This window comes from Triticum aestivum, chromosome 2B (genome assembly GCF_018294505.1).
Source record: "Triticum aestivum cultivar Chinese Spring chromosome 2B, IWGSC CS RefSeq v2.1, whole genome shotgun sequence".
Classification (NCBI taxonomy): Eukaryota; Viridiplantae; Streptophyta; class Magnoliopsida; order Poales; family Poaceae; genus Triticum; species Triticum aestivum.
In genome coordinates this window covers 354,102,803-354,122,577 of record NC_057798.1, presented here as the reverse complement: position 1 = coordinate 354,122,577, position 19,775 = coordinate 354,102,803, and positions in this window count along the sequence as shown.

Here is a 19,775-nt window from a genome sequence, read left to right as displayed (position 1 = left end):
TGCAATTATTTTTATTTAGTTTGCACAAAGCATGGGACTGGGCATCCCAAATACCAGCCATTTTCTCGTGAATGAGGAGCGGAGTCCACTCCTCTTGAGAATAACCCGCCTAACACGGAAGATAAGGGCAGCTCTAGTTGACATATGAGCTATTCGAGCATGCAAAACAGAATGTTTATTTGAAGGTTTAGAGTTTGGCACATACAAATTTACTTGGAACGGCAGTTAAATACCGCATATAGGTAGGTATAGTGGACTCATATGGAATAACTTTGGGGTTTAAGGAGTTTGGATGCACAAGCAGTATTCCCGCTTAGTACAGGTGAAGGCTAGCAAAAGACTGGGAAGCGACCAACTGAGAGAGCGACAACAGTCGTAAACATGCATTAAAATTAATTCACACCAAGTACAAGCATGAGTAGGATATAATCCACCATGAACATAAATATCGTGAAGGCTATGTTGATTTGATTCAACTACATGCGTGAACATGTGCCAAGTCGAGTCACTCAATTCATTTAAAGGAGGATACCACCCCATCATACCACATCATAATCATTCTAATAGCATGTTGGCACGCAAGGTAAACCATTATAACTCATAGCTAATCAAGCATGGCACAAGAAACTATAATCTCTAAATGTCATTGCAAATATGTTTACTTCATAATAGCTGAATCAAGAACGATGAATCATCATATTTACAAAAACAAGAGAGGTAGAGTTCATACCAGCTTTTCTCTTCCCAATAAATCCATCATATATCATGATCATTGCCTTTCACTTGCACGACCGAACGCTGTGTATAATCATAGGAGTGCACGTGCATTGGACTAAGCTAGGATCTGCAAGCATTCAACTCAAGAGAGAAGACAAGTAATATGGGCTCTAAGTTTAAATAATAAATCATGCATGTAAGAGCCACTAAGCATTTTCAATAGAGTCTTCTCGACCCCCAAAGAAAGAAAAAGAAATAAAAACTATTTACACGGGAAAACTCCCAACAAGTAAAAGAAGAACGGGAAATATTTTTTGGGGGTTTTCTTCTTAATTCTACTACAAGCATAAAAAGTAAACTAACTAGAAAAATTTGGTTTTTCTTAAATTTTATCAAGCACACAAGAAGAAAACAGAAAAAGAAATTTAAACTAGCATGGATATTACAGTGAAAGAGTATGAGCACCGACATCTCGCAATGCGTGTGTGTGAACATAAATGTAATGTCGGTGGGAAATACGTACTCCCCCAAGCTTAGGCTTTTGGCCTAAGTTGATCTATTGCCAGGGATGGCCTGGCGGATATCCGTAGGTGAAGCTGGGGTCATACTGTGATGCAGCGGCTATCGCCGCCTGAGCTGTAGCATGGAGTCGAGCAGCCTCCACTCTCCTTTCGTACTCATCTGCCTCCTCTCTGGTAATGATATATCTTCTTTTTGCCTGTGAATCAAAGAAGCAGGAGCAGGAAGAGCAATATGGACTACACGACGTCTGTCAAAGATTAGTCGATACTGGAGAGGTGGTTCAGTCCTCTCAACAAACTGGTGGGAAACCATAGAATCAAAATCTAAATAAGAAGGGGGTAACTCCATGTCACCCTCACGAATGTCTACCTCAAGAAAATTAGCTAAGCGGGTTGCACAAATTCCTCCAAAGAAATCTCCATTGTGTCTATTCTGATGCAACCTGCGAGCTACAATGGCTCCCAAATGATAAGATTGGTCTGCTAACACAACACTCCTGAGAATACTGAGATCAGGGACACACATGTGACATGCTTCATCCTTAGCATTTATACATCTACCTATGAAGAGAGCAAAATAATGTATAGCAGGAAAGTGAATGCTCCCTATAGTGGCTTGTGTTATATCTCTAGATTCCCCCACAGTTATTCTAGCAAGGAAGTCTCTATATTCGGATTTAGGGGGATCCCTGACATTACCCCAAGCTGGAAGTTTGCAAGCAGAAGTAAAATCCTCTAAGTCCATGGTATAAGATTTGTCACAAAGGTCAAACATGACTGAAAGAGAATCTCGCGAAGTTGAAAACTCAAACCTCCTCACAAATGAACTTGTGAGATCATGATACTGGGGGCATTTGTGAGCTTCAAAGTCCTCAAGACCGGCGTTACTCAAATATGCGCTAAATTCTTCTTTGATTCCCACTTGATTCATAAAATTTTCCGACGGCCATTCACAGGGCCTCACAGGAGCGTCTCTTGGTGGTTCCTTGTCAGCATCACGTATTGCAAGCCTGGGACCTTGCTTCCTTGAAGGACCACCTTGGAACATCCTCCTAAGCATATTGTTTCCTCTGAAAAATTTCTGAAATTTTTAGTAACTTCAAATAAAAGTGAACCAACTTCAATAAAATTGGTAGTAACAACTCCCACAAGTGCCTAGGGCCTATATAAAGCATTGGAACTACTTGGAACCAAATAAATTTGACATGCAAGCTCAAGAACATGGTCACCTATGCAGCCCATATTTGCAAATAATAAAGCACTAGAACAAAAACTAATTGGACCAATGGAGGAGTCACATACCAAGGAACAATCTCCCCAAGCAGTTTTGCGAGAGATGCTTTGAGCAAGGAGATCGAAAATCACAACAACGGGGGCTGGAACTCGTGCTTGAGTTGGTTTTTCGTGTTTGTGTGAGGCAGAGGAAGAAGATGGGTGTAGGAATAAGTGGAGGAGGGCCACCGTGGGCCCACGAGGCAGGGGGGCACGCCCAGGGGGTAGGGCGCGCCCTCCACCCTCGTGGCCAGGTGGCAGCTCCCCCCGTGGTAATTTTTGCACAGTAAATTCTCAAATATTCCTGAAAAAATCATATTAAATTGGCATGGCATTCTGAGGACTTTTATTTTCGGGATATTTTTATATTGCACGGATAAGTCAGGAAACAGACAGAAGAATATTATTTTACTTTATTTCTACTAAATAACAGAAAATATAAAGAGGGTACAGAAAGTTGTGCTTCTAGTTTCATCCATCTCGTGATCATCAAATTGAACCCACTAACAAGGTTGATCAAGTCTTGTTAACAAACTCATTCCGAATAATCCCGGAACCGGAGAAATTTTGAATGACACTAAGTTACCTCAACGGGGATATGAAAATCCCCAATGATAAGAATATCATACTTTTTCTTGACAGTAGGGAGAGGAAATTCGAAACCTCCAAATATAATCGATGGAACTTTTCCAATAGAGTTGATACTATAAACTTGAGGTTGTTTCGTCGGAAAATGCACCGTGTGCTCATTGCCATTAACATGAAAAGTGACATTGCTTTTGGTGCAATCAATAACGGCCCCTGCAGTATTAAGGAAAGGTCTTCCAAGAATAATAGACATACTATCATCCTCGGGAATATCAAGAATAACAAAGTCTGTTAAAATAGTAACGTTTGCAACTACAATAGGCACATCCTCACAAATAGCGACAGGTATAGCAGTTGATTTATCAGCCATTTGCAAAGATATTTTAGTAGGTGTCAACTTATTCAAGTCAAGTCTACGATATAAAGAGAGAGGCATGACACTAACACCGGCTCCAAGATCACATAAAGCAGTTTTAACATAACTTCTTTTAATGGAGCATGGTATAGTAGGCACTCCGGGATCTCCAAGTTTCTTTGGTATTCCACCCTTAAAAGTATAATTAGCAAGCATGGTGGAAATTTCAGCTTCAGGTATCTTTCTTTTATTAGTAATAATATCCTTCATATACTTAGCATAAGGATTTGTTTTGAGCACATCAGTTAATCGCATACACAAAAAGATGGGTCTAATCATTTCAGCAAAGCGCTCAAAATCCTCATCATCCTTTTTCTTGGATGGTTTCGGAGGAAAAGGCATGGGTTTCTGAACCCATGGTTCCCTTTCTTTACCATGTTTCCTAGCAACAAAATCTCTTTTATCATAACGTTGATTCTTTCATTGTGGGTTATCAAGATCAACAGCAGGTTCAACTTCTACATCATTATCATTACTAGGTTGAGCATCAACATGAACATTATCATTAACATTATCACTAGGTTCATGTTCATCACCTGATTGAGTTTCAGCATCAGAAATAGAGATATCATTCGGATTCTCAGGTGACTCAGCGATAGGTTCACTAGAAGTTTGCAAGGTCCTATCATTCTTATTTTTCTTCCTTTTAGAAGAACTAGGTCTATCAATATTGTTTCTCTGAGAATCTTGCTCGATTCTCTTAGGGTGGCCTTCAGGATACAAAGGTTCCTGAGTCATTCTACCAATTCTAGTAGCCACTCTAACAGCATAATCATTTTTCTTACTATTCATTTCATCAAGCACTTCTTTCTGAGCTTTAAGTACTTGTTCTACTTGAGTGGTAACCATAGAAGCATGCTTGCTAACAATTTTAAGTTCACCTCTAATATCAGCCATATAATCACCCAAGCATTTGATCATAAAGGTATTATGTTTTAATTGTCTACCAAAATAAGCATTAAAGTCATCTTTCTTAAACATAAAGTCATCAAACTCATCCAAGCACTGACTAGCAATTTTAGTAGGAGGGACTTCAGCTTTATCATATCTATAGAGAGAATTTACCTTTACTACCTGTGTCGGGATATCGGGAGGTTCTTCATTGAATAAGTAATTGAGATCATAAACTTCTTCAACAGGCGGTAAATTAAGACCATGTATTTCTTCAATAGGAGGTAAATTCTTAACATCTTCAGCTTTAATACCTTTTTCTTTCATAGATTTCTTTGCCTCTTGCATATCTTTGGGACTGAGAAATAGAACACCTCTCTTCTTCGGAGTTGGTTTAGGAATAGGCTCAGTAATTGGCTCAGGAACTGGCTCAGGAGGTAGCTCGGGAGGTGCCCAATTATTTTCATTTGCCAATATATTATTCAATAGAATTTCAGCGTCATCCGGTGTTCTTTCCCTGAAAAGAGAACCAGCACAACTATCCAGGTAATCTCTGGAAGCATCGGTTAGTCCATTATAAAAGATATCAAATATTTCAGGTTTCTTAAGAGGATGATCAGGCAAAGCATTAAGTAACTTTAGAAGCCTCTCCCAAGCTTGTGGGAGACTCTCTTCTTCAATTTGCACAAAATTGTATATTTCCCGCAAAGCAGCTTGTTTCTTATGAGCGGGAAAATATTTAGCAGAGAAGTAATAAATCATATCCTGGGGACTTTGCACACAACCAGGATCAAGAGAGTTATACCATATCTTAGCATCACCCTTTAATGAGAATGAAAATATCTTAAGTAAATAAAGGTAGCGCAATCTCTCATTATTAGTAAACAGGGCAGCTATATCATTTAACTTAGTAAGATGTGCCACAACAGTTTCAGATTCATAGCCATAAAAAGGATCGGATTCAACCAAAGTAATTATATCGGAATCAACAGAAAAATCATAATAGTCCTGATCAGGAACACAGATAGGTGAAGTAGCAAAATCAGGGTCGGGTTTCATTCTACCTCTAAAAGATTCTTTACTCCATTTAATTAGCAACCTCTTAAGTTCACATCTATCCTGGCAAGCAAAAATAGCTGCAGAAGATTCAGCATCAAAAAGATAACCCTCAGGAATAGCAGGCATAGGTTCATCATCACTAACATCATCGTGTTCAGGTTCAATAATTTCTCTTTCTCTAGACCTAGCAATTTGCTCATCAAGATATTCACCAAGTGGCATAGTAGTATCAAGCATAGAAGTAGTTTCATCATAAGTATCATGCATAGCAGAAGTGGCATCATCAATAACGTGCGACATATCAGAATCAATAGCAGTAGTAGGTTTAGGTGTCGCAAACTTACTCATAACACAAGGAGAATCTAGTGCAAGGCTAGATGGCAATCCCTTACCTCCCCTCGTAGTTGAGGGAAAAATAGTAGTTCGATCATCTTTCAAGTTCTTCATAGTGTCCAGCAGATATAAATCCCAAGTGACTCAAAGAATAGAGCTATGCTCCCCGGCAACGGCGCCAGAAAATAGTCTTGATAACCCACAAGTATAGGGGATCACAACAGTTTTCGAGGGTAGAGTATTCAACCCAAATTTATTGATTCGACACAAGGGGAGCCAAAGAATATTCTCAAGTATTAGCAGCTGAGTTGTCAATTCAACCACACCTGGAAACTTAGTATCTGTAGCAAAGTGTTTAGTAGCCAAGTAATATGATAGTGGTGGTAACGGTAACAAAAGTAAAGATAGTAAAAGTAATGTTTTTGGTATTTTGTAGTGATTGTAACAGCAGCAATGAAAAAGTAAATAAGCGTAAACCAGTATATGGAAAACTCGTAGGCACCGGATTAGCGATGGATAATTATGCTGGATGTGGTTCATCATGTAGCAGTCATAACATAGGGTGGCACAGAACTAGCTCCAGTTCATCAATGTAATGTAGGCATGTATTCCGTATATAGTCATACGTGCTTATGGAAAAGAACTTGCATGACATCTTTTGTCCTACCCTCCCGTGGCAGCGAGGTCCTATTGGAAACTAAGGGATATTAAGGCCTCCTTTTAATAGAGAACCGGAACAAAGCATTATCACATAGTGAATACATGGACTCCTCAAACTATGGTCATCACCGGGAGTGATCCTGATTATTGTCACTTCGGGGTTGCCGGATCATAACACATAGTAGGTGACTATACACTTGCAAGATAGGATCTAGAACACACATATATTCATGAAAACATAATAGGTTCAGATCTGAAATCATGGCACTCGGGTCCTAGTGACAAGCATTAAGCATAGCAAAGTCATAGCAACATCAATCTCAGAACATAATGGATACTAGGGATCAAACCCTAACAAAACTAACTCGATTACATGATAAATCTCATCCAACCCATCACCGTCCAGCAAGCCTACGATGCAATTACTCACGCACGGCGGTGAGCATCATGAAATTGGTGATGGAGGATGGTTGATGATGATGACGGCGACGAATCCCCCTCTCCGGAGCCCCGAACGGACTCCAGATCAGCCCTCCCAAGAGAGATTAGGGCTTGGCGGCGGCTCCGTATCATAAAACGGGATGATTTCTTCTCTCTCATTTTTTTCTCCCCGAAAGCCAATATATGGAGTTGGAGTTGGCGTCGGAGGGCCACCAGGGGGCCCATGAGGTAGGGGGCGCGCCCAGGGGGGCGCCCCCCACCCTCGTGAGCAGGGTGTGGGCCCCCTGGTCTTCATCTTTTGCCAGGATTTTTCTTTATTTTCTCTAAGGTGTTCCGTGGAGTTTCAGGACATTCCGAGAATCTTTATTTTCTGCACAAAAAACAACACCATGGCAGTTCTGCTGAAAACGGCGTCAGTCCGGGTTAGTTCCATTCAAATCATACAAGTTAGAGTCCAAAACAAGGGCAAAAGTGTTTGCAAAAGTAGATACAATGGAGAAGTATCATTATGCTGCTGATGACAGGGAAGCAGAGCATGGGGGGCACGCCAGCGGTGGCCGTGCACTTGAGTCGGTGTGAGGAGTCAAAGGTGATGGCGCACTTGGACCACTTGAGAGGGCGAGTTGCCTCAAGCTTGGGGAGCGCCGTGTTGACCTCGCACGCAAACTGCTTGAAGACACGGTGAGAAGCTGGGGCTTGCGAGCCGCCCAGGATGCAGGTGATGGCTCGTGGCTCCTGGAAGCCCCCAGCCCCCTCGTCCTGGTGGTGATCTTCATTCCTTCTTGGCGGTGGAGGCAGAGGAGGCAAGGCCGCATTGTCGTGAGGGCGGTCCTCACGAGGTTGCTCCCTCCAGTTTCCCTCGCGAGCTGGTCCTACCAACGGTCCTCACGAGGCTGGTCCTACCAGCGGTCCTTACGAGGCTGGTCGCGCCACTCCTGACGGCGGTCGCGTCCGTCCCAGCGACCTCCGCCTCGGGCACCTCCACGATCGTAGCCCAGATAGCTGCGCTCAGGGCGTCAACCGAGGCGCCCGTCACGGAGAGCCCTGAGCTCCTGGCAGTCGCTAGTGTTGTGGCTGTAGACATTGTGGAAGGTGCAAAACGGCCGCTTGCCCTTGGATGACTCGGGGTGGTCACAGCCGCGCTTGGTCTCTGGTTCCGCCGCAAGCACGGCTAGCCCCTTGCGCTTTGTGTCCTTGGTCTTGGTCTTCTTGTCTTCTAGATCGGCATCAGCGAGCTCGAGGAGGGAGAGGCGTCCCTCCTCAGCCCTCACGCACTTGTTTGCCATGTTGAACATCTCCAGAGCAGTGCAAAGGTCCTCGTACATGGCGAGCTCTTCCTTCATCTTGACATCACGGATGCCATAAGTGAACACAGAGATGATGGCCTCGTCCGACACCTTGGGGATCTTGAGGCGGACATTGTTGAAGTGCTAGATATATTTATGCAGGGTCTCTCCAGGTTGCTGCTTGATGCGGCGCAGGTCGCCCGCAGCCGATGGACGGTCCCGGGTGCCCTGGAAGTTGGCGATGAAGCGGCTGGGCATCTCCTCCCAGGAAGAAACCGACCCCTCGGTCAGGTTCAAGAGCCAAGAACGCGCGCCATCCTTGAGGGCCATTGGGAACCAGTTTGCCATGATCTTCTTGTCGCCGTTGGCCGCCTCGATGCTCAGCTCGTAGAGCTGTAGGAACTCAGCGGGGTCTGCGGTGCCGTCGTAGCATGGAGGCAGGTCAGGCTTGAATTTGCTCGGCCAGACGATGTTGCGGAGCTCTGCGGTGAACGCTCGGCATCCTGACATGGCCACCGTAGGTCATCGAGGAGGTGGAACGTAGTCTTGGTGCACGCGCACTGCCACCTCCTGTGGCGTCTCACGAGCCTGGTGCTAGGGTGCTGGAAGCACGCGCACTTCTCCTTGGGGGCGCTGAACCACCTGGCAGCTCACGTCGTCCTGAGTTGGCGCCGAGCGCTGCGGGTCGTGCCGTGGAGCCATACGCATTGGCTCGACGATGGCGCCCCGGGCTGGAGGCGGAGGAGGGGCCCCGTGCGCGATGTCGCCCGTTGCAGGTGGTTGTTGAGGCAGTGAGCAAGCCGGCCCGTCGGAGCCCCCGTGCGCGACGCTGATGAGTTCAGTGATGCACTCGAGCCACTCCTCGTAGAGGTCGCCCTCGGGACGGTAGCGAAGGAGCTCTCGCGCCGTGAGCAGAGCAGCCTGCGGGTCCACCTGGTCGCGGCGCGCGTGAGATGACGAAGCTGCTGGGGTGAGCAACAGAGTAGCAGTGCGGCCATCACGGCGCACCGACGGGTGCAGCGATGAAGCTTGTTGCTCGTGGCCGGCAGGGCCTGTGGCGGCGTTGGCCACCGGAGAAGGAGCGCGGCGGGCGCAGCCGTCACCCGCCGGAGTCGTCTGAGTGATGCAAGCAGCGACCGTAGCCCGACGCTCAGCGCGAGCCCTGCACGCGTCGGCCATGGAGATGTCGGAGCAGAGATGAGCCGAACAACAAAGGAGAGTATCCGACGCACCCCTACCTGGCGTGGCAAATGTCGGATTTCGGGATCCGTCAACCCGTGAGAGGTTCGAACATTGGGGTGCGTGTGGAGATCTCAACCTACCCAGCCTGCCTGCTCGCGATCCTCCCTAGCCTAGCGCGAAGAGCTCATAGAGACACAAAGACATAGAGATTTATACTAGTTCGGGCCACCATTGTGGTGTAATACCCTACTCTAGTGTGGTGTGGTGGATTGCCTCGAGGGGCTATGGATGAACTAGTACAAGGACGAACAAGCCTCAGGAGGTGAGGTGTTCTTGAGCTCGTGTGTTGCTTCCGAAGGAATCGATCCCCCTCTATGGTGGTGGCTAAGCCCTATATATAGTGCCCTGGTCCTCCTCCCAAATATGAGCAGGAAGGGATTCCACAACGGCGGGATTTGAAAGGGGACAAGCAGTATAGTCTATCCTGACAAAAGTAGTCTTTGTTGCGAGAAGCCTCTGGCCAAAACGTTGCGGTGGGCTCGGTGATAACCTACGTCCTGCCGTCCTGGAAGTCTTGGTCTTGTTGCACCAGAATGGAAACCTTTGGCTGATTCCTCGGGACTCCACGCCTGTGGCTTGCCTTCTTTGCACGAAAGAGGAAACCTGCGCTCTGCGCCCGCCTGGCGCCTGCCTGGCCTTGGTCGTCATGGCTCACGTCAGCTGAACCTCATGAGGTAGTTGCATAGATCTCTCCGCCCCTCAGGAGCCCTCCTAAGGAGGCCAACTCCTTCGGGGGTCCCGGCGTCGTCCGCCTCGCGAGGCTTGGCCCCTCACGAGGGTCTTGATGTGTTGTCGTTGAAGCTGGGCCGTGCAAGGCCGTTGATGGAGCCACGTGGTGGGCCACAGGCAGGCAGGACTGGATACCCCCAAGTCCAGGACGCCGACACCAACAAACACACACCGCCAAAAGACTTACATCATATGGATCTCCAAGAGACCATTGTATTGATAATCAAGAGAGAGAGAGAGGAAGCCATCTAGCTACTAGCTAAGGACCCGTAGGTCTACAAAGAACTACTCACGCATCATAGGAGAGGCACCAATGGAAGTGGTGAACCCCTCCATGACGGTGTCTAGATTAGACCTAGTGGATCTGGATCAATATTTCGTCGACTCCCGTAGGGTTTCTGGAATATTGTGGTATTTATAGAGCAAAGAGGCAGTTCGGGGGGCACCCGAGGTGGGCAGCACCCACCTGGGCGCGCATGGGCCTCCTGGCGCGTCCTGGTTGGTGCTGCTCCCCTCGAGCAGCCCCTTGAGGGAGTCCTGGAGTAAGGGGTCCTCGGGCGTCCGGGCTATGTGATATGGGTCGGATTAAAGGGCCGTGAAGATATGAGATTAAAGACCTTTCCCCGTGTCCGGATGGGACTCTCCTTTGCGTGGATGGCAAGCTTGGTGTTTGGATCATGTACCTTCCTTTCTGTATAACCGACTCTATACAACCCTAGATCCCTCATGTGTCTATATAAACCGGAGAGTTTAGTCCATAGGGGCAAACACAATCATACAGGCTAGACATCTAGGGTTTAGCCATTACGACCTCGAGGTAGGTCAACTCTTGTAACAACTATACTCATCAAAGTCAATCAAGCAGGAAGTAGGGCATTACCTCCATTGAGAGGGCCTGAACCTGGGTAAACATCGTGGCCCCTGCCTCCTTGTTACCTTTGATCCTTAGACGCATAGTTCGGGACCCTCTACCCGAGATCTGTCGGTTTTGACACCGACATTGGTGCTTCCATTGAGAGTTCCACTGTGTCGTCACCAGAAGGCTTGATGGCTCCATCAACCATCCATGACAACACGGCCCTGAGGGAGACGTTTCTCCCCGGCCAAATCTTCGTGTTTGGCGGCTTCGCACTGCAGGCCAATTCGATTGGCCATCTGGAGCAGATCGACAGCTACGCCCCTGGTCATCGGAACAGTTTTGGAAACTTAAATTACGTTGCGGATATCCGAGGAGACTTGATCTTCCAAGGGTTCGCGGCCCCAACCGCAGCTCCGGCCTTAGATCCGGAACACTTCGCCAAGTCCAAAGACGGGAGTTTAGAGCCCTCCGGACTCTCCATAGCCATAGAGCTCAACACCGGAGATACGGAGGGGATCGTTTCACCGGCAGATCCGGGGTCATATCAGGCTCCCTTCATCAACTCGAAGCCGGACTCCTCCCCGAACGCGAAGCCAGACTCCTCCCCTAACCCCCGATCTAAATTCTCGAGGTCCGTGTTACGTGAGCTTGTCCCAAGAACTCTTGTCCCGCCCCGCTCCACAGACTCTCGCTCCCCCCTCGAAACCTCACTCTTAAACGAGGCCCTGGACTTAATGCGATCTCTCGCCATTACAGAAGGATTGCTGCCAGAATACGCCTAGCCCGCACTAGGGGCTGAGAGCGGGGAATTTTACGCCCACCCACCACCCACTTTATAGCCACTGTCGATGACTTAACCGACATGCTAGATTACGCCTCCGAAGACATCGACGGTATGGACGATGATGCCGAAGAGGAGCAAAGCCAGAACCCGCCGTTTACCGAACATTGGATGGACACTTCCTCATATGACATATATATGGTGGACACACCCAAAGAGAATGACGCCAACGATGCGAAGGATCTCGAGGATGAGCCTGCTAAAGCACCTTCGAAGCGTCGACGTCAGCGGCGCCAATCAAAATCGCGTCGCGGAAAAGAAAGCAATACCAGCACCGGAGACAATAACACCCCGGATAATGCCAAAGACCAAGACGCCCCTGTTGAGCCAACATCCGAGTAGGATGATTGGGAAGAGGGGCAAGTCAACCCCGATGATCCTATCAGGAATCAGGATTCGGAGGATAGTAACTACCTGCCGACCTCCGAAGAGGATGAAAGCCTGGGCGAGGAAGACTTTATCATACCAGAGGACCCCCTCGAACAAGAGCGCTTTAAGCACCGGCTAATAGCCACAGTAAGAAGCATGAAAAAGAAGTTGCATCAACTTCAAGCCGATTAGGATTTACTCAATGACAGATGGACTAATGTCCTGGCAGCCGAGGAATACGTCCTCGAGCGCCAAACTAAGAGTTACCCAAAGCGCAGGTTGCTCTCCCAATTCCACGATGAGGTCCCAGGGCCTAAACCAATAGCACGTAACGCAGCTGACGAGCCTGACCGACCACCTCGTGGCGGGGACAGAGCGGCAACCCAAGCTGAACACCAACCGGCGCCACCTCACCCTAGAGGCAGAGAAACAACGGCTGCAGGGCGCACGCACGACCTTCGACAGGACCTGGACAATAGAGCCGGTCATACTAGATCAATTTATGGATCAAGGGGACATGCACTAGCGCAAGAAGACGGCCATCAGGCCTGGCGCGATAAACACAACCTCCCATGGGCCGAAAATCACATACAGACTCCATTCAAACTGCGTCGTGATGTCGCCCGATACAGAGGAGCCGCACACCCCCTATGCTTCACCGACGAAGTAATGGAGCACTAGTTCCCAAAAAGGTTTAAACCTGTGAACATTGAATCATACGATGGCACAACAGATCCCGCAGTATGGATCAAAGACTTTCTTCTCCATATCCACATGGCCCACGGTGATGACCTACATGCCATCAAGTACCTCCCCTTAAAACTTAAGGGACCAGCAAGGCATAGGCTGAATAGCCTCCCAGAAAACTCTATCGGAAGCTGGGAAGACTTGGAGGACGCCTTCAGACATAACTTCCAGGGTACCTATGTTCGGCCCCGGATGCCGATGACCTTAGTCACATCATCCAACAACCCGGCGAATCAGCCTGGAAGCTCTAGACCAGGTTCTTAATTAAAAAGAATCAGATTGTGGATTGTCCGGACGCTGAAGCCCTCTTGGCCTTGAAACACAGCGTTCGGGATGAGTGGCTCACCCGACACCTCGGCTAAGAGAAATCAAAGTCCATGGAAGCCCTTACCACACTTATGACCTGCTTTCGCATGGGAGAAGATAGTTGGCTCGCTCGTAGAAGCAATAGCACTAGCGACCCAGGCACCTCTGAAGCCAGGGACGGCAATGGAAAACCACGACATGACAAGCTCAAGTGTCACAACAATACCGAAGACATGGCAGTGAACGCCGGATTCAGTGGCTCAAAATCTGATCAGCGGAAGAAGCCATTCAAAGGAAACAAAGATGGTCCATCTAGTTTGGACAGAATACTTGATCGTCCTTGCCAGATTCATGGCACCCCTAATAAACCTGCCAATCACACCAACAGAAATTGTTGGGTCTTTAAACAGGCCGGCAAGCTCAACGCCGAACATAAGGGGAAAAGGCCTCCCAGCGAGGACGACGATGAAGAGCCTCGCCCACCGAACACAGGAGGGCAGAAGCAATTTCCCCCGAGGTCAAAACAGTAAATATGATCTATGTCACCCACATCCCAAACAGGAGCGCAAGTGCGCATTAAGGGACGTCTACGCCGTAGAGCTGGTCGCCCTAAAATTCAACCCATGGTCGACTTGTCCGATCACCTTCGACCGAAAGGACCACCAGACCAGTATCCGTCATGGAGGGTCGGCAGCTTTGGTCCTCGACACAATCATCGGCGGATTCCATCTCATGTGAGTCCTCATGGACGGAGGCAGTAGCCTTAACCTGATCTATCAGGACACCATCCGCAAATGGGTATTGATCCGTCAAGAATCAAGCCCACTAAAACTACCTTTAAAGGAGTAATACCTGGCATAGAGGCCCGTTGCTCAGGCTCAATAACATTGGAAGTTGTCTTTGGCTCGCCGGGAAACTTCTGCAATGAAGACTTGATCTTCGATATCGTACCCTTCCGAAGTGGCTACCACGCACTGCTCGGACGGGCAGCTTTTGCTCGGTTCAACGCGGTGCCGCACTATGCTTATTTAAAGCTCAAGATGCCTGGTCCACGTGGCGTCATAACAGTCAACGGAAACATGGAATGCTCCCTCCGTACTGAGGTGCACACTGCAGCCCTCGCAGCCAAAATACAGAGCGGCCCACTTAAGCCGAATACCTCGTCGGCCATCAAGCCGCCGGACTTTGTTAAAAGAGTCCGGTCAGTCTTGCAAGCTAGCAGCTCGGTACTTCCAGAGCTAGATTAGCAATTTCACCTCCATCGATCACCGCGCACACCCGCGGAATTTGTACCGCGCATGCATCATTACGCACTCAAAATACCTTGTGCATCAGCGGAGGCACAATACGGGAAGGTCTATACTACGGCTCGACCCTGCATGATCTTCCACTCTTCTTCGCTTACTTTTCTACCACAGGTGCATTGAAGCCCATGTATCCTACGGACTTACAAGGACTCACTTCGAGCCCGGTTTCGTACGGGAAACAGAAGACCGTTCCCTTTAAGGAACCCCTATCTACAAGACGAAAGCGGCGCAGACGTGCGGCGGGACATCCAAAGGACTCTTCAGACCAAACCTCATTTAAAGGACCTATATTAAGCTTTCCTCCTTATTATTAGACCCCCGGCATGTAAAATGATTTTGGTGCTTATGGTACCCTCTGTAAGATCACGTCTTGACGTATCAATCAGATCCTAGTAGGGACAATTTTTTCGGTATCAACTTTATTCATAAAATTGTACTCCGTTTCTCCAGTTTTCACACATACCTCGACACCCATTGCCAGAGGCTCTATATGGCCACATATGTGATGCTAAACGAAAGCCCGAACAGCTTTGCAGCACACTTTGGCGTCCCGAGCTTGGCATTATATGAATCAGCTCCGAATCATGTCTTTGGTCAATAGTTGGGTTGCCCGCCTCCTGTGTTTGCTACCTTACGTTCCGTTTGTTCGACTTGGCAAGTAAAGGGAGAACTACTGTGATTGTGTTTCTAGTTCCTCCGATCAAGCACCTCAGTAGAGAAAGCCGAAAACTAACTGTCATGATGCGGCGAGAGCTGGTCAGCCGCTTGGTGACTTACTAAATCTTTGGCGATTTTTCCGTACTAAACGAAGGACTGTTTTTTCAGTCATATACGTAATGCATCTGCATTTGGATAGTCACATACGTACTAGGGGCTATTTTATAGTCCCATTGTCAAACTCCTATGGCTAAGTGAGAGCGGTAAAGTCGTATAGTCTGATTGCCTGGTTCGCCGCACTGACACCTCCATTATGGACCAAGACGTTGGGTCAAGAGTGCTCATGTGCTATTCCGAACACCCCCATATCATCTACGCGGGGGTCGAAGCCGACGACTAGAAAACTCTCAGGCATACAAAAACGACCGCATGGGAGGAAAGCAACTTCAGATAATGGCATAAATATATTACAAAGCCTTAATATCTATAATACACAAGACCGGGTCATTCGGATTCATTCATTCAAACATAATATCCTTTGAGCATTGACCCTCTATCAAGCGAGCACCCTCTAGGACATCGTTTAAATAACGGTATGACGTGCGATGGTCCTTGCCTTCAGGGGGACCCTCAACCGCGACAACAACGGCTTTCATCTTGGCCCAGTGCACCTTGACGCGGGCGAAGGCCCTCTGTGCGCCTTCTATGCACACCGGCCGTTTAATGGCATCAATTCGAGGCACGACATCGATGAGTCTCTACACTAGGACAAAATAGCTGCTCGGAACGAGTTCGGCCGGCCACAGCCGGAGTATGACCTCCTTCATGGCCAATCCGGACATCTTATGCAACTCGGCCCACTGCGCCATCTGGTCGTTCAGCAGCGTCGAACGCTCTTGCGTCGCATATTGCGACCAGAACAGCTTCTCCATCGCATGCCCCTCCTGGGCCCGGTAGAATTGTGTTGCGTCAGTAGCACTCTTCGATAGATCCGCAAAGGATTCTGGAGAACTCTATAGTCGATTCAGTAAGGCATACCTCTGATCCCCGAACTTAGACTGTAAAAGAAAGGGCTTACCAGACGCTATCTGTCCGGCCTGTCGGAGCTCCTCACAAGCCGCTCGGGATTCGGACCTCGCCTCTTGGGCACCCTGAAGGGCCTTGGTGAGTTCAGCCGCCTTCGCTTTATTCCCCTCCTCGAGGAGCTCGCACTTGCGAGTTGCATCCTCGAGATCTTGCTCAATCTTGGATGCGCACTCCTCGAACTGACACCGGGTGGCCTGTTCGTCCTTCAAATCGGCAGCCGCTTTCTCAGCGGCCGCATCGCTCACCCTTGCCTGCTCCTTTGCATGGGCAAGGTCAGTCCTGAGGGTCTTGAACTCAGCAGCACCATCTGCAATTATGCATATAGCAGCGCGTGAGCTTCACTTAAGCATTTGCAAATTAATTCAATGGAATATGGCGCACTTGAAACATACCTTGTGCTTCATCGAGCCATTTCTTAATTCGGATATTGTCCTCATCGACCAACTGTAGTTTCCTCTTCAGTTCGGAAACTTCGGTGGCCTGAGCGGTCGCCGCTAACAGTGAAGCCTGATGTTTATCAAAAAGGCTAAGTATGTTATTTACTGCGGATACCTATAGACCCTCTGTTCGCCCTCCTTCATTGCCAAACAGAGTCTTAGGGGCTACTGTATATATATGTGGATTTTTTATGGAAAGCGGCTAAAGGACATTACATCGCATACCTCGAAGGCTGTTAGTAGGCTCGTGAAGGCTTTATCCAGTCCGCTCTTAGCGGATTGAACTTCTTCAACCACCGTACCCATTAAGGTACGATGCTCCTCCAAGACGGATGCACCTTGCAGTGCATCCATTAGCTTGTTCGGCGCCTCTGCATTCATAGAGGTCGCCGTCTCCCCCTCCTGTGGAGGGGGTTGTCGATCAAATTCTGGAACTGTTTGGGTCTCCGGAACAGTATCTAGCTAAGGGTCGGATGACCCAAGACCCCCATGTCCGGTCTCCATAGGGGTTGCACGCCCCATGTTCTCGGCAACCTCCGGTGCCGCACTGGTCCTCCCCGTACTTCTCCGGAGCCTGGAGAAATCCTTAGGGACGACACCTCGGGTTCGTTCACCTTAGGAGGCGGGGAAGCTTGTGGAGGCATCTCGCTCTCCATCTTCTCCGGTGAAAGATCCCCCGATGACGACGATTCTTGAGGAATGTCGTGAGCCGGACTGGAATATGAATTTGGATATTGTTCTTATAATCTATAAAAAAGATTAGATGTATACAAGGCATCTAAAGGTACTCACAAATCGGCAAGGGGCTTGGTGCGGGGGCGGTGCTTGGGAATGGACTCGGTGCCCGAATGTGAGTCATCGAAGAGGGATATCCTTCCCCTCTTGGACGCCCACTCTTCCAGATCTACGGAGGCCATTCTCTTTTTCCCTTGGGAGGAGGGTTCTCTACTTCTTCCTCCTCCTCCTCCTCCTCCTCGTCTTTTTCTTCCTCGCAAGAGGAAGGAGCTTCGGTTCCTCCGGACACAGCGCCCAAAATTTCCTTGGGATGGAGGTCGCCTTGGGACTCTTTGGTCTTCTTCTTCTCCTCCTTCTTTGTAGGCGCCTGGTAGGGCGCCGGGACTAGCATCTTCATTAATAGAGGATCGGTTGGGTTTTCGGGGAGTGGGGCCGGACACTTAATCCGCTCCACCTTCTTTATCTAGTCCTGTTCAGTAGATGGAATTTTTAGGACCCTTCCCTAAGATCGACAAGCTAAGTAGTGTTTGGAAATATGATACTTACTGGGTATGCCGGATTGTTGCAGTTGAGGCCGGGGTCGTCGGATGTCCGTCGCCACGACTTTTGCTTCTTAAAGAGCATCTTCCAGATCCCTTTGTGTGTCGTGCCAAAGAAGTTATGCAGGGTCTGTGGCCCCTCCAGATTGAACTCCCACATTTTGAGAGGCCGTCGTTGGCAAGGGAGAGCTCGGCAGATGAGCATCACCTGAATCACATCAGCAAGGGTGATGTCCTTTTTATCATGCTCTTGATACGCTTCTGCAGCATCAACACTTCGTGAAGGGACCCCCAATCTAGGCCCTTGTTGGTCTAGGATGCAAGCCGCAGCGGAGGTCCAGATCTGAAGGCAGGAGCAGCAGCCCACTTGGTGCCGCGGGGTTCGGTGATATAGAACCACTCCTGCTGCCACACCTTGACAGTATCCACAAATCTTCCTTTGGGCCAAGTAACGCGGTTGAGCTTGCTCACCAAGGCGCCGCCACACTCGGCGTGTTGGCCTTCAACCACCTTCGGCTTCACATTGAAAACTTTGAGCCTTAAGCCAAAGTGTGGAGGGACGCGGAGAAATGCCTCACACATGACGATAAACGCCGACATGTGGAGGAAGGAATTCGGGGCCAGATTGTGGAAATCCAGCCCGTAGTAGTACATGAGACCTCGGACGAAGGGGTGAAGGGAGAATTTGAGTCCTCAGAGGAAGTGGGGGATAAAAACCACCCTTTCGCCGGGCTCCGGGGTGGGGATGACTTGCCCTGGGGTTGGAAGCATGTGTTTGATCTCCGCCGTCAGGTACCTCGGCTCCCGTAGATCCTGAATGTTCTTCCATGTTATGGAGGAGGCCATCCACTTACCCTGAAAGCCAGATCCGGCCATTGCTGGAGAAGTTGGGGCGGAAGGAAAGTTTGGAACTTGGGCGCTGGAGCTCGGGGAATTGAAAGGCAGAGGAAGAAGGAGGCGCGAGGCAAACAGATGGGTCCTTGTCCTCTTATAAAGGCAGCGAATATCAAGCACCCCCACATAAGCCTTAGATCTCGCTTATTCCCAAGGGGACGTGTGAACGGCACGGTTGGATTACCCAAAACCCCTATTGATGAGAATCACGTGATAAGGGAACACGATCTCTGCTTTGACAAGACGTGTCACTGGCCATGCCTCGAAATACAAAACGAGGCTGTAAAATGGTTCAGAATAATAACAAGGCCATAACATAACGTCTCGCCGAGAAATTGGCCCGTGGACATGACTTATTTTAAGTATTATTGCTTTATACAGCTTAGGGTTGTACGTGTTAAGAAAGGACTGATACAACTCTGGTGTATGGAAAGCTGCTTTGGAGTATTCGAAAAGGGAACCCGCCTTGCAATGTCGAAGACAATCTGCACGCCAGATACATCGTCATTCAAGCCTGGCTCAGGGGCTACTGAGGGAGTCCTGGACTAAGGGGTCCTCGGGCGTCTGGGCTATGTGATATGGGTCGGACTAAAGGGCCATGAAGATATGAGATTCCCTGTGTTCGGATGGGACTCTCCTTTGCGTGGATGGCAAGCTTGGCGTTCGGATCGTGTACCTTCCTTTCTCTGTAACCGACTCTGTACAACACTAGATCCCTCCGGTGTCTATATAAACCGGAGGGTTTAGTCCATAGGGGCGGACACAATCATACAAGCTAGACATCTAGGGTTTAGCCATTACGATCTCGAGGTAGATCAACTCTTGTAACCCCTATACTCATCAA